This window comes from Pinus tabuliformis, chromosome X, assembly GCF_031772625.1.
Source record: "Pinus tabuliformis cultivar Carrire ecotype Pingquan chromosome X, CPIR1, whole genome shotgun sequence".
NCBI lineage: Eukaryota > Viridiplantae > Streptophyta > Pinopsida > Pinales > Pinaceae > Pinus > Pinus tabuliformis.
Window position 1 is genome coordinate 1,369,995,508 of NC_142308.1, and position 14,735 is coordinate 1,370,010,242.

Sequence of the window (14,735 nt, forward strand, 5' to 3'; positions counted from 1 at the left end):
CAGCTTTTCCAGCAGGAATGACGTTAGCCCTCAAATTTTAAGTACCCAACTCTTGCAGAAAAATTTGAGTTGTTGTCTAGTTGTCTCTTGTAACCATGATTGGATGTATGCCCATTTATTTTAGACCTTCTATGACAACAATTTCCTCCCTTTTAAGTTGATTAGAAATGGACAACATTACCACTAGTCTTTAATCAAGGCCACCAAAATTCCTGTTTTCGCATGTTATTTAATATCCTGTAAATAATCCTCTGCAAACAAAGGTGTAAACACTCCACGCGTAGACATGAGCTTCCAAGTACCAACCAAAATATCTATCCTATTTGTTAAACATCTTACATCTTTTCCAACAAGAGTTTCAAATTTCTTGGAAGTTAATCAAGCAATATTCTTGGTCCCAAGCCCCTTCATATATGTAGTTGTGGGTGGCTCACAAAATAAATGAAAGTGATATATGTAGTCTGAGACTACTGTACTTAATGGATTCTCACTGCTCGACTTTGTTTGAATCAATTTTGTTCAATTTGTTTGAAGTGGAGGTCACCATAGATATCTAATGAAATATTTTTTGAACCATAGTGAAAATCATAAATCATTTTAGATCTAAACCTCTATTGCATGAGGAAGATTCACGCAGTTTTTTCTGGCATGGGAATCATTTTATATCCAACCTCTATTTGAAAACCACTAAAATTATAGAGTGAAACCCAACTCAATGCTCTAGGAAGTCTTAGGATTGCTGAATTAGTTATGTAAATGGCCAGGTTTAAATTTGGCATTCAATTCTTGAAAAAAATCGTTTGTTTTTGGTGCTTCAATGTTATTGACAATGGTTGTGGATTCATGGCTATAATTGTTGGGAATTTAGTAATACCTACAGTTTTATAATGGGAAGAAGAAGTTAGAAAATTGCAATAAGGTCATAATTTCATGTTTAAGGTAAAGATTCTATTGTTAAATATTATAGTGAGGAGAAACTATTTTGAGAAATTCTCCTAGTTTCATATATGATAAAACATTAGCACTAGTAACAAAGGGTTTTCCTTTTGTGAGGGTACTTGTTTATCAAATACATCACACTATATTTTTTGGCACGTCACAATGTTGGTCATTGATTATTTCACCAACAACATAAGAAATAACACTAGACCTACTTGAGGGTGATCATCAAAGAATTGTGATCATGAAGGCACCTTGATATATCTTCCCCAAAAAATGGGAGAGTCACACTTATTGCTGGCATAGTGAATCCATCCTCAATACATAAAACATATGCAACTCTAGCACCAATATTCACAATACATTAAATAAACACTTCATTTCCAAATGTTGTAGAACAATTTCCTAGTGGATTATAGTAGTATTGAACTACAAGTCCCACAAAAATTGTTTCAGTTCATGATTGTCCAATTTTTTGGAACCTATTTTCATCACATCTGCTATTATTTGCTTATTCTTCTTTTTGTTTCCTCCCAAAATATGTCAAAAATTCAATCTTCAACAAATCATTGTCCAATATTTCATCGAATTTGAAATCCACTTCCTTATGAATGGAATCATCCAAACCTTCAAGCTTAAAATTCAAAGAAAAAATAACCCAAATGACAACTTCAAAGATACCAATCATCTTCTTGAAATGGTTGTGGAATGAAAACTCTCACAATTGAAGACAATATCTTTTGAACACAAAAGTCCACTGATAAAAAATGTGTAATATTTTATTTGAAAATTCTTCAATTTTTTTTGTTAAGTTCTCAAATGTGAGATTTTAATTACACTCTCCTAAAAAAACCAAATCACACCCTTGATCATGATCTACTTCAAGGAAACAAGAATCACAAAAATTTGGGAGTAGTTTTGAATCCATTTTTTTTTTTCCTTCATGGATCCTCTGAAATCCTCTCAAATTAATTTTAAACCACATACCTTTCTAAAGTCCTAAACTACTAGTAGATAATTGAGGTCGCTCATTCTAAAACGATTCCTCTTCAGGCCCTACCACTTGTTATTGGCAAGATAATATTTTAGTCAAATAAGCACATTTGAAGTTAATAAACTTGATCAATGTAAACTTTGAAATGAGAACTAATACGAATACTCATTTTTGGAAAGGGGCAATGCATAATATACATATTTTTATTTAGTATAGTTTTGGGCACTTTAATTTTTTTATGTACATTACGTTTTAGAATGTTAGCAATTTGAAAGTTGATTTAAAAAGGTGGTGATTCTACATCAGGCCCTTTTTTTAAAAGACCTATTCTTTGACTTTAAATTTTCTAATGTATGAAATGTAAATAATTATTTTCTGAATTTAAAAGTTTTTGAGGCGGTCTTCTTCTTCATATTTCTTGTTTTTCTTTTGTAATGAGGCTTTTATTGTTTTACTTATTTAAAGAAGAAGGTCTATATTTTAAAGTTTCAATATTCTACATATTTATACATCGTTAATTAATTTTTCAATGCACGTAAAATAATTGTGTCTGGAAACAATAATTTTTAACAATTGACATAAAAATAACAATTTTCAACATAAATATAACTAAAAAATTACACATTTTGATATGTTTTTGCTTGAAATGGCATGTCAAAATAACAAATTTTATAGGAAAATTTTAACAAAAAATGCTTAAATAATAGTTTTTTTAACAAACTTCATGTCAAAATAATAATAATAATATTTTTTTTTTTCAAAAATTATTGACTAACATAAAAATTGAGGTGAAAATCAAATTATACAACTATTGAACACATAAAAAATGAGCTTGATTTCGAAGCATAACTTAAATTTAATCAACAATATCATGTAATCCAAAGTCTTCATCCTCTATAGTTTCATCATTGTCTTCTTCCAAAATATTTTTTTCTTCATTTTGCTCATTTTCCTCTTCTAATGGATCTTTGATGTCTACGAATCTCCCAATGTATGCCTTTCCAATAATTCCATGTAATGGTGGTTGATGTTCATTTTCCTTTTTTGTGACACATGATTCACTAAATTCCCTTTATTCAACCCAATTTCTTGCATTGCATCTGGAAGAAATTCAAGAGCATTAATTCTTTGCTGAATTAAATTGCACTGTACTAGATCTTTTTCAATGGCAATGCAATTTCTTCCTTTTTGGAGGCAACATGCTAGTGTTGTACCTAATTATCAAGCACAAAAGAAATAATGAAGTAAATTAGTACAATGACATATAAATTAAGAGAGAATATAATGAAATCAATTCCATATAGTAAAAACTACCTGAGCCAAAAAATAAATCTAGAACCCAATCTCCTTCATTTGAACATATGTCTATAAGATAGTTAATCAATAACTGTGGTTTTTGATAAATGTGAACTATCTCTCCTTTCACTTCTTTGCCTTTATATGTTAGTTTTCTCACAACAACATCATAAGCCAATACTTGTCTATGACTCTTTCCATCTACCCAATTAAAAATCATAGATATATAGCTATCATATTTTTCCCAAATATCAATATGGATGAACTCACAATCATTTATAAATGGTTGATATTTATGGTTAAGAAGATTTGAATTTTTCATGTAACATGAAATAATAAAAGTTCAATTAAGTTGTACATCAATGAATTTTTTAACATTAATCAAATAGACATTTTCAACGACTTACCATGTAAGCTGCATCCATGAGTGTGTTTTCCCCTTGAAGCTTGACAATAAAATTGCCAGTTGTGTGTCTGAATGAAATGTCACAAATCTCGTTAATGGTGATGATGGGACTTCTAGAAATCCCACAACCACTTTACTAAGAGCTTGATAACTGTAAGGGTAAATATCATAATCAATGTTTGGGATATTGAAACCATGGGGAATATTGACACTAACTAGGGCATAATCCCTTTTAGGTATGAGTTTAGCAATGTCTTCATAGTCACCGTGTATTACTTGATATTGAATAGTGTCAAGCCCATTCAAAATGAAATGAGTACGAGTTGGATCAAGTTCAACATTCCTAATACATTGCTTCTTCAGTCTTTCGATCTTAATTTTCTCAATAAAGTCTCTAAAACTATCTGGTGCTCCATTTGCATCCTTCCTCATCTCTATTAAAATAAACAAATATACGTATAAGTTATAAAATAAAAATAATATATAGATTAATAAAAATGGATGTATAAATCAACATACCTTTTTAAATGCAAGATTTTTTTTTTAGTGTTGATGTAGAATTTGAATCTGTATAGTTGCGTATAACATCATCCCAACTATCTTCATTCAACAATTTAACCATTTGTTCTTGTATTTTCATGTAAATTTTGTGACTGCATAGATAAAGTAAAAAAAATAATATGATGATATGTATAATAAATACTACGAAGAACAATATGCTATATTTAAAAGAAAATTATAATCTACAAATAAGTAAAAGAATTCAACAAACTTACTTTTGAAATTCCTCAGTCATTTCCTCCAATGATAATTCCCATGAACTCACATGAGATAATATTTCTTTGACAAGTTTTTCATCCTTCACTCCTTACAATTCTCTCCAAGGTGTGATAGTCACATCTTCTAGAAGTTGCTTCATTTCAGGACCTAATTTATTGTTGCTACATATCAATTGTTTATACCTTTTGACCTTCTATTTTTTAATGTGAAAGTTCTCACACATGCTAAAAATCCCATTAATCAATTCCCATGTCTCTCTAGTTCTAAATTCCAACTGGAAAATGTTATCAATACCTCTGGATAAATCAATATTTACTCTACTACCTTTTGAATTGATTTCCTCATGAATTTGATAGCCTATTTCAATACAACATTTCTTTTGGAAATCTACAGTAACATTTATATTATCCCCACCATATTTTTCTTCAAATTCACTATGAATAAATCTAACACTTGGAATGAAAGTCATAGACATCCTATATTCATCATCTGAATTATAATCCCATGCCACTAACTTTGCTTTTGTATCTGATAAACCAGCATAAATGATACATTTCATTGTTTCAAAACATGGGTTATTGGGATATTCCTCCATCAATTGTCTTTGAGGTTCTACATAATGGTTCCCTCCAAGCACATAATAATTGTATTCAAAATATTTTGACTTATCAAATGCTTATTTGTTGGGAACTTGAACTGGATCAACAAGAAGCACATGAGTAACCACATGAGCATATGGATCCTCATCAATGTGTTCAAGTTGTGAACATGAAGGTGGTGTGGCTTTCTAATTTGATGCTTACATTGTCCTTCACTTTCCTTATAGATTTGTCTCATATTAAGCTAAAATGTATGACCACCCTCAATTAAGTTTCTCTTTGTCAAGTTCTATTGAATGGAATTTTGTTTTCCTTTAATAATTCCATCCTCTGAATTGGCTCATGGTGTAATGATTTCTCTTCTTTCTTTTGAAGTTTCACTAGGATCTTCACTATTGGTAATGACTACTTAAGCATGTTCAACTTTAATTTTCTTCCTCATAAGATTCTAATCATTAACTAGAATATATTTATTCTTGGGAATTGTTACTTTTGGTCTTTTATGACTCTTCTCCTTTCTAACATTAGTTCCAATGTCATCCTTAAAAACGACAACATATTCTTCAGCGTCAGTTTCAAATTCCTCATCTTCAAAACTAACTTCTCTACCTTTGCTAGATCTATCCACTAGAGGCATTTTTTTATGATCCCTTGGATGTAGTTTTGTAGAATAATGAATTACTACCTTTTGCTTGTCTACCATATCTTCTTCTGAAATTGAGTAGAAACTGTTGATAACATTCATAATATCATGCTCTATGAAATGAATGCCTCCCAACATAATTGAAACACCTTCAACAAAATTCTGCCAAACAAAATATCACATGTCAATAGAAACTAAGTTATAAAAATATAATTCGACAGTTACAATAATGCAAAACACAAATACAAATAACAATACTTACGATATTTTATGTCATATCATTTACGATTTGTTTGCACAACTTTGCAGATACCTCTCTCGTGTCATAGAATGAATATAATAATTGATATTTAATATTTTAACATGATTTGGGTGGTTTTGTAAGTATATAAACAACTTCATTATCTGATACCAAACACATGTCTATGACCTTTCCCAACACCTCATCAATTCCACTCCCATTAGGTATATGAACATATAGATATATCTGCACATCTCCACTTTCTCTTTCTTTCACATATCAGACATTTTCTGGAAGTTTCACTTTTGATTTCTTCCAATACAAAATCATCTTCTTATCGTTTGAGACACTTGAAAGATTTTTAGCGATCAGCTCAGGTTTGGTTCATTCAACAATGATTTTTGAGGATCTACCTTTAACAGTCTTTTCTCCAAAAATATTCACAAAAATCTTCTTTGATGCCATTTTCTTGCCAAAAAAGACACATATATAAATCAGTAAATTACAAAAAAATTATAACTTAAATTAACAAACAAAAAGATAAAAAATAATTGATTTTGTAAAACATAACAATTTAAAAAAAAATTAAGATATTTAAAAAATACAGCCCCCTGGTGCCCCACCCCTGAAATCGTCCTACCACTCGGGTTGGTTGTTGGGTTGCCGGAGTGGGGTGGGGAGCTGAGCGCCAACCCCCCTACCCCAACTCGGTAGCCCAACGTGCCTCCTGCTCCCCCCGTCCACCCTACCCCCAACGCCCCCCCCGCCCCACCCCGGTGGCCCAGTCGCCCGTCGCCCCAGCCTGCCATTGGGCCGTTGGGGTGGGGCAGAGGGATGGACAACCAACCCCCTCGCCCCTCCCCCATGGATCTGTTGGGCCACCAGGATCATGATTGGGCCCACCACGCCCATTGCAGATGTACTAGGTAAATATGTATCATTGAAATTTTTAATTTCTAAAAAAAGTTCATTAAACTTATTTATTTTTAAACTTTTCACACATAAAAAAAAGAAACTAATCCTTCAAATGCGATAATCCTATGTTGAATATGTTTTTGATAGCAATGTAGCTGCTCCACAAATTCACTCCAGGTCTTTTAACAAACATTGAAAAACGTTGATGTGATGTGAGGAATAGTGATAATGAAATCTATTACATAGCGGAAATTAAGAAATTGTTTTACCATACTGTTAATGTGGGACTAATTTGTTTTTATAAATTTTAAGATGTAAATTTTGTTATGGAAATATAAGGAACTATGATAAAATGAACATTACGAATTTTTTTACAACACGGTGAATGTGGGATTAATTTGTTTTAGAAGGTATAATAAAAATTAGAAAAAACATTCAATTGTCTAGTAAATATTATATTGCTTAAGTAACAAATTAATTGAGGTAAAATACTTCGTTTACAATTTTAATTTAAAAGATTTATTTCATAAGAAAATTTTAGTTAAAATTTTTGAATAAATTGTAGATGAAAATTATGGAGGGAAATACATGAAATGAAATTTTTTGAGGGAAAATTTGGAGGGAAATTTTCATTCTCTAACCTATATATTATCATTAAGAGAGTTTGCATGTGTATCATTCAACACTTTTTGTTTGAAAGGCATGGATTCTTTTGATAGTGAAGTTTCACATTGTGAAGAATCAACATATTTGTCGCGTAACATCTCTATTCATATTGACGAATATAACAAAATTTCTTCCACTATGAATAGAGAGTGAATTCTTCCACTTAGTCCTAATATTAAGGACTATGAGAGTAACACTGATGAAAGATAGGATGAAGAATTTCAAATAAATAAAGAGCCCTCGTCTCCACTTAGTCCTAATCCTATGGATTATGAGAGAAACAGTGATCAAGAGCATGATGAATAATTTCAAAAGAATGGACTGTCATGGTGTCCACTTAGTCCTAATCCTATATACTATGAGAGTAATGGTGATGAAGAGCATGATGATGAATTTCAAAATAAAGAGGTATCATGATGTCCACTTATTCCTAATCCTATGGACTATGAGAGAAGAAATGATGAAGAGCATGATGGATAATTTCAAAATAATGGAGTGTCAGGGTGTCCACTTAGTCCTAATCCTATGGACTATGACAACAGCAATGATGAAGAGCATGATTGTTGGGTCCCTATAATACTAGTGATTACCCCATTACTATTGTAGTTATACCCCTTATTTATATTGGTGTGCCCCTATTACCCCCATATTGTTATTTCTGTGCCCCATAAAATCCCTCTATTGTTATTCTTGTGGCTTTATATTAGTATTGTTAGGTCAGCTGGATTATATTGTGACTCCTTAGACTCCTATATATAGAAATGAGGTTTTGTCATTTGAATCATCCAAGAATTGTTCATTTATGTAATGTAAAGGAGGTTTCCCCCTCGAAGAGGCTGAATTCTAAGGCATTGATCTATCTTTTCTATTTCTTCTTGAGCTGGTTTCATAACATTTGGTATCAGAGCTTTGGATTCTAAGGTTTCGCTGCTCCAAACAGGTCATCGTGGAATTTTTGCTATAACTTTGTTTCTGTGATGTTTCAGAAGTCGAAAAAAAAACCCATTTGAGAAGAAAGCGCACTAAACCTTGGGTCCAAATTTCAGAGATGTTTGCGTGACATTTACGGAGATATGATCTGAGGAAGTTGGTCTTTTTGCAGACTCCTCAATTACATTCAAAGCAAGTGACCTGGGGAAAAGCGTCATAACTTTCTTTCTGAGCATCGGATTGAAATTTCGTAAGAAGGTACAGAAAGAGGACAGACTGTAGCTTTTGTGTATATATTTTTTAGAGTCAAAGGTCGAAACAGTGACACGTGGGACTTCGTACAAGTTCACTCTTCTGGAAAGGTCTATAATCAGGTCATCTTGGGAGTTTGTGCATAACTCTTTCTTAGAGAATCCAATTTGGATCAAAATGGTGGCATTGGAAAGAGGACAGAGAGGGCTGCTACAGGGTTCATTTTTAGAACTAGATGATCGAAAAGTACAGAGATACATCAGAGGCAATATTGAGCTCCTACAAAGTGAAAAAAGGTGTGTAGAATTTCTTAAATTTTTGCTTAAGCTTGGTTTGAAAATTTATTTTGAAGGAATTCAAAGGGCACAATAGAGCATTATTATCGGTAACTGATCCCCCAAGGAAAGAAAATGCAAACACCTAGTAAGGAACCTGAAAGCTCTAGCATGACTCATGAAGAAGAAGAAGAAATGCTATATGATATATCAAAATTACAAGAACAAGTGCAACGAGTTTCACTTGCACAAAAAGCAACAGAATCTAAAATGAATGGTTTAAGGAAAGATGTAGAAGCTAAGATGGATAGTTTAAAGAAAGGTGTAGAAGCTAAGATGAATTGCATGGAAGCTAAGGTGAATGGCATGGACGCTAAATTTGATGGCATGGATGATAAGATGGAAGAATTGAAGATAAATATGGCTAAGTTGCTACAAGAAATGGTCACTAAGGGTGAAAGGGTAGTAAAGGAAACTCATGACGAGAACAAAAGAAATGTTAATCATGATTCCATAGACTCTAATGTTGGATCAAAGACTCACCATGTTCCAAAAATCGATATGCGAAAGTTTGATGGCAAGGATCCCGCCACATGGATATTACAGATGGAGCAATTCTTCGATCTCAATAATGTGCAAAATGCACAAAAGGTACGTATGGCAACTGTATATTTGGAACCAAATCAGTTTGTATGGTATCAATGTATTTGTTCTCGTAAACAATTTATCACTTGGGCAATTTTTACGGAAGAATTGATAGCACATTATGAGGATACAAAAAGCAACACTTTTTTTAGCCAATTGATAAGTCTCAAACAAAAGGGTTCAATAATGGAGCACATTGAGGAGTTCCAAAAATTGAACGTAAGGGTAGAAGATATTCCAGAGGAGCATAGGATTGATGTGTTCATAGGGTCTTTAAAGGATAATATCCAACATGATGTTCGCCTTTGGGAACCTGATTCATTAGAGAAGGCATTCAGGTTAGCAAGAAAAATGGAAAACAAAATTATGGCAACTAGGAAGCATACCACTCACAACTATAAAGACGGAAGTGTTGTTGCCCCTAGTCTTCCACAGTCTACAAGGTTGACACCACAACAATTGGAAGAAAAAAGAGCAAAAGGGCTTTGTTACAGTTGTGATAGAAAATACACAAAAGGTCATAAGTGTGCCGAGAAGAAATTATTCTACATAGATTGTGAAGAGGAAGAAGAAAAGGAGCAACAAAGGTAAAAAGAAGAGGATATACTCCAGGAACAAAGCCTAGATTAAGAACAAATAAATATGACCATATCTTGTAATGCATTGGTGGGAATTATCACTCCTCAAACCATCAAGATAGAAGGACAAATCGAGAAGAAAAAGGTAATAGTGTTGATTGATTCAGGAAGCACCCACAATTTTATTCAGTGTACGGTAGCAAAAGAATTGAATTGCTTCCTATATCCAACACTAGAGTGTCAAGTGATGATTGCAAATGGAGGAACAATAAATTGCTCTGGAAAGTGCCATAATATCAAGCTATCCATGGGAGAATATGTATTGACTAGCCCAATGCTTTCCATTCCAATGGGAGGTGCTGATGTTGTACTAGGAGTCCAATGGCTACAACCCTTGGGTACAATAGCTTTTAATTTTCAAGAACTTTTCATCAAATTTTCTATGGAAGGAAAGGAAGTTGAATTAAGGGGTATTGCAGGGAAACCAGGAAAGATAATCAGCTCTAATGGCATGACAAAGCTTCTAAAAAAGGAGCAAAGAGGTGTAATTGCACAATTATGTTTGCTAGATGTTTCCACATTGGAATCATCTATTTCTCCAGATCTCCAAAAAGTCTTGGACAATCATTCCAAGGTATTTGAGACTCCCAAAGGTCTCCCACCTATGCGTGATCATGATCATGCTATTCATCTGATTCCAGGAAGTGTTCCTCCAAACATCAGGCCGTACAGATATCCCTATGTCCAAAAACGTGAAATTGAACGTATGGTTGCAGAAATGCTAGAGGCTGGTATAATTCAACCGAGTCAAAGTTCTTTCTCAGCTCCAGTAGTATTGGTGCACAAGAAGGATGGATCATGGTGCATGTGTCCGGATTATAGGGAGCTCAACAAGCTCACTATTAAAGATAAGTTCCCCATTCCTGTCATTGATGAATTACTGGATGAATTGCATGGATCAATTTACTTCACCAAGTTGGATCTTCGTTCGGGATATCATCAAATCAGAATGAAGATTGAAGACATTCCGAAAACGACATTTAGAACTCATGAGGGTCATTATGAATTTTTGGTCATGCCTTTTGGCCTTACCAATGCACCTTCAACATTTCAAGGTTTGATGAATTCAATTTTCAAACCATTCCTTAGAAAATTTGTGTTAGTATTTTTTGATGATATACTAATCTACAACAAGTCTTGGAAGGATCATGTTGAACATGTTGACAGGGTGCTACAACTATTGGAGGAGAAACAATTATATGCAAAAAGATCCAAATGTTTCTTTGGAGTCCAGGAGGTGGAATATTTGGGTCATATTGTATCTCATGAAGGAGTTAAGGTAGACCCTAGCAAAATAAAGCCATTAAGGAATGGAAAATCCCCACATCCATAAAGCATCTGCGAGGATTTCTTGGGTTGACAGGGTATTATCGCAAGTTTGTTAAGAATTATGGGAGAATAGCAGCACCTCTAACAACATTATTGAAGAAAGATTCATTTTCATGGACTCCGGAAGCAACAAAGGCCTTTGAACATCTTAAAGAGGCAATGTGCCAAGCACTGGTCTTAGCTACACCGGACTTCACAAAAACCTTTATTGTGGAATGTGATGCTTCAGGAAATGGAATTGGTGTTGTTCTAATGCAAGATGAAAGACCCATTGCTTTTGAAAGTCGTCCAATCAAGGGAAAGTTTTTAAGCAAAGCTATTTATGAGAAGGAAATGTTGGCAATACTCCATGCACTTAAGAAATGGCGACCCTACCTAATGGGAAGACACTTCAAGGTAAAAACGGATCATGATAGCCTTAAATACTTTTTAGAACAAAGATTATCCTCTGAAGAGCAACAAAAGTGGGTCACAAAGATGTTGGGTTATGACTTTGAAATCATCTACAAAAAAGGGAAGCAAAATGTGGTGGCAGATGCACTCTCAAGAAAGGATGAGGATGTGGAAGCATTGTTGTGTTCCATTTCTATTATCCAACCAGATTGGATAAATGAAGCAAGGGAGGAATGGAAGAATGACAAAGAAGTGTGGGCACTTATTCAAAAGCTACAACAAGATTCCAGTACTTCTGATACATTTAGCTGGAAAAATGATTCGTTATGGTACAAAGATCGCTTATACCTCTGTAAGAATTCCCAGCTAAAAAAAAGATTCTTATGGAATTGCACACTTCTCCCTTAGGAGGGCACTCAGGATTTTTAAAAACTTACCACAGGGTTAAGAAGGATTTTTTTTGGGATGGCCTTAAATCAGATATTCAAAAGTTTGTGGCGGAATGTTTGGTTTGCCAACAAAATAAAGTTGAAACAATTAAGACACTGGGTCTATTACAACCTTTATCCATTCCAAGCCAACGTTGGGAGGAGGTTTCAATGGATTTTATCACAGGTTTACCCAAGTCTGAGGGAAAGAGTGTCATCATGGTGGTAGTTGACAGACTTACCAAGTATGCACACTTTTGTGCATTATCACATCCATTTAAAGCCAGTACAGTTTCTATTGCATTTATGGAAATAGTTCAAAAACTGCATGGAAACCCAAAGATTATTGTAAGTGACAGAGATCCCATTTTCACTGGAAATTTTTGGACAGAATTATTTTCTTGTCTTGGTACTCAGTTAGCTCATAGCTCATCTTATCATCCTCAATCTGATGGGCAAACTGAGATAGTAAAAAAATGTTTGGAAGGATATCTTCGTTGCTTTGTATCTGATAAACAGACACAATGGGTCAAATGGTTGCCTCTGGCTGAATGGTGGTATAACACTTCCTTCCATACAGCAACAAAAATGACCCCATTTATGGCACTTTATGGGTATCAACCACCATCCATCACATCATATTTAAGAGAAAATTCTAAGGTTCAGGCAGTGGAACATCACATCGAACATCAACAACAAGTCCTCCAACTCTTAAAGGATAACCTCGTGTTGGCACAAAATAGAATGAAACAACAGGCAGATCAACATCGCAGTGAAAGAAGTTTTGATGTAGGTGATTGGGTATTCCTACGGCTACAACCATATAAGAAAATGTCCCTAAAGCAAGCTAAGAAGGATAATAAATTATCACAAAGTATTATGGTCCATACAAGGTGTTGCAAAAGATTGGTACTATGGCATACAAATTGGAGCTTCCTGCAGCTTCTCGATTGCACCCAGTTTTCCATGTTTCATGTTTAAAGAAGGTTATAGGCGACAAGCTCCCAATTCAAACAATATTTCCAGAACTTGACGAGGAAGGAAAAATTATATTGGAACCGGAAGCAGTCACAGAAACAAGAACTCGACAGCTACGAAATCGATCAATTTCAGAGTATCTTATCAAGTGGAAGAACTTATCTGCTAAAGATTCCACGTGTGAGGATGAGAATTTAATCCAAAAGTATCCTCAACTACTCAAGCGTTGAGGACAACACTTTTTTGAAGGAGAGGGGCATGTTGGGTCCCTATAATACTAGTGATTACCCCATTACTATTGTATTTATACCCCTTATTTATATTGTTGTGCCCCTATTACCCCCATATTGTTATTTCTGTGCCCCATAGAATCCCTCTATTGTTATTTTTGTGGCTTTATATTATTATTGTTAGGTCGGCTGGATTATATTGTGACTCCTTACACTCCTATATATAGAAATGAGGTTTTGTCATTTGAATCATCCAAGAATTGTTCATTTATGTAATGTAAAGGAGGTTGCCCCCTCGAAGAGGCTGAATTCTAAGGCGTTGATCTATCTTTTATATCTTTTCTTGAGCTGGTTTCATAACAATGATGAAGAATTTCAAAAGAATGGAGAGTCATAATGTCCACTTAGTCCTAATTCTATGGACTCTGAGAGAAATGGTGATGAAGAGGATGATGAAGAATTTCAAATGAATAGAATGTCACAGTGTCCACTTAGTCCTAATCCTATGGACTATGAAAGCAGTAGTGATGAAGAAGATGATGAAGAATTTCAAAATAATGAAGTTTCATGGTGTCCACTTAGTCTTAATCCTATGGAATATGAGAGAAGTAGTGATGAAGAGCATGTTGAAAAATTTCAAATGAATAATGTCGTAGTGTCCACTTAGTCCTAATACTATGCACTATGAACCGGGAATGATGAAGAATTTGAAATGAATAGAGTGTCATGGTGTCCACTTAGTCCTAATCCTATGAACTATGAGAGAAGCAGTGATGAAGAAAATGATGAACATTTTCAAATAAATAAAGAGTCACAGTTTCCACTTAGTCTTAATTCTAAGGACTATGAGAGTAGTAGTGACGAAGGACATGATGGATCACTTAGTCATAATCCTAAGGACTATGAGTCTAGCAGTGACAAAGGGCATGATGTAGAATTTTGAGTAAGTAGATAGTCACATTTTCGACGTAGTCCTAATCCTATGGACTATAAGAGTAGCACTGGCAATGCACATGAGGAAGAATATGTTGGAAATAATACTAAGAGGGGGGGTGAATAAGTATTATTCAAGTCAATAATATTTTTCTTTTCATACTCAAATTTGTATACACTATTTAAATGAAGGTAACCCATGTGTACATGCAATTGTGTTTAAAG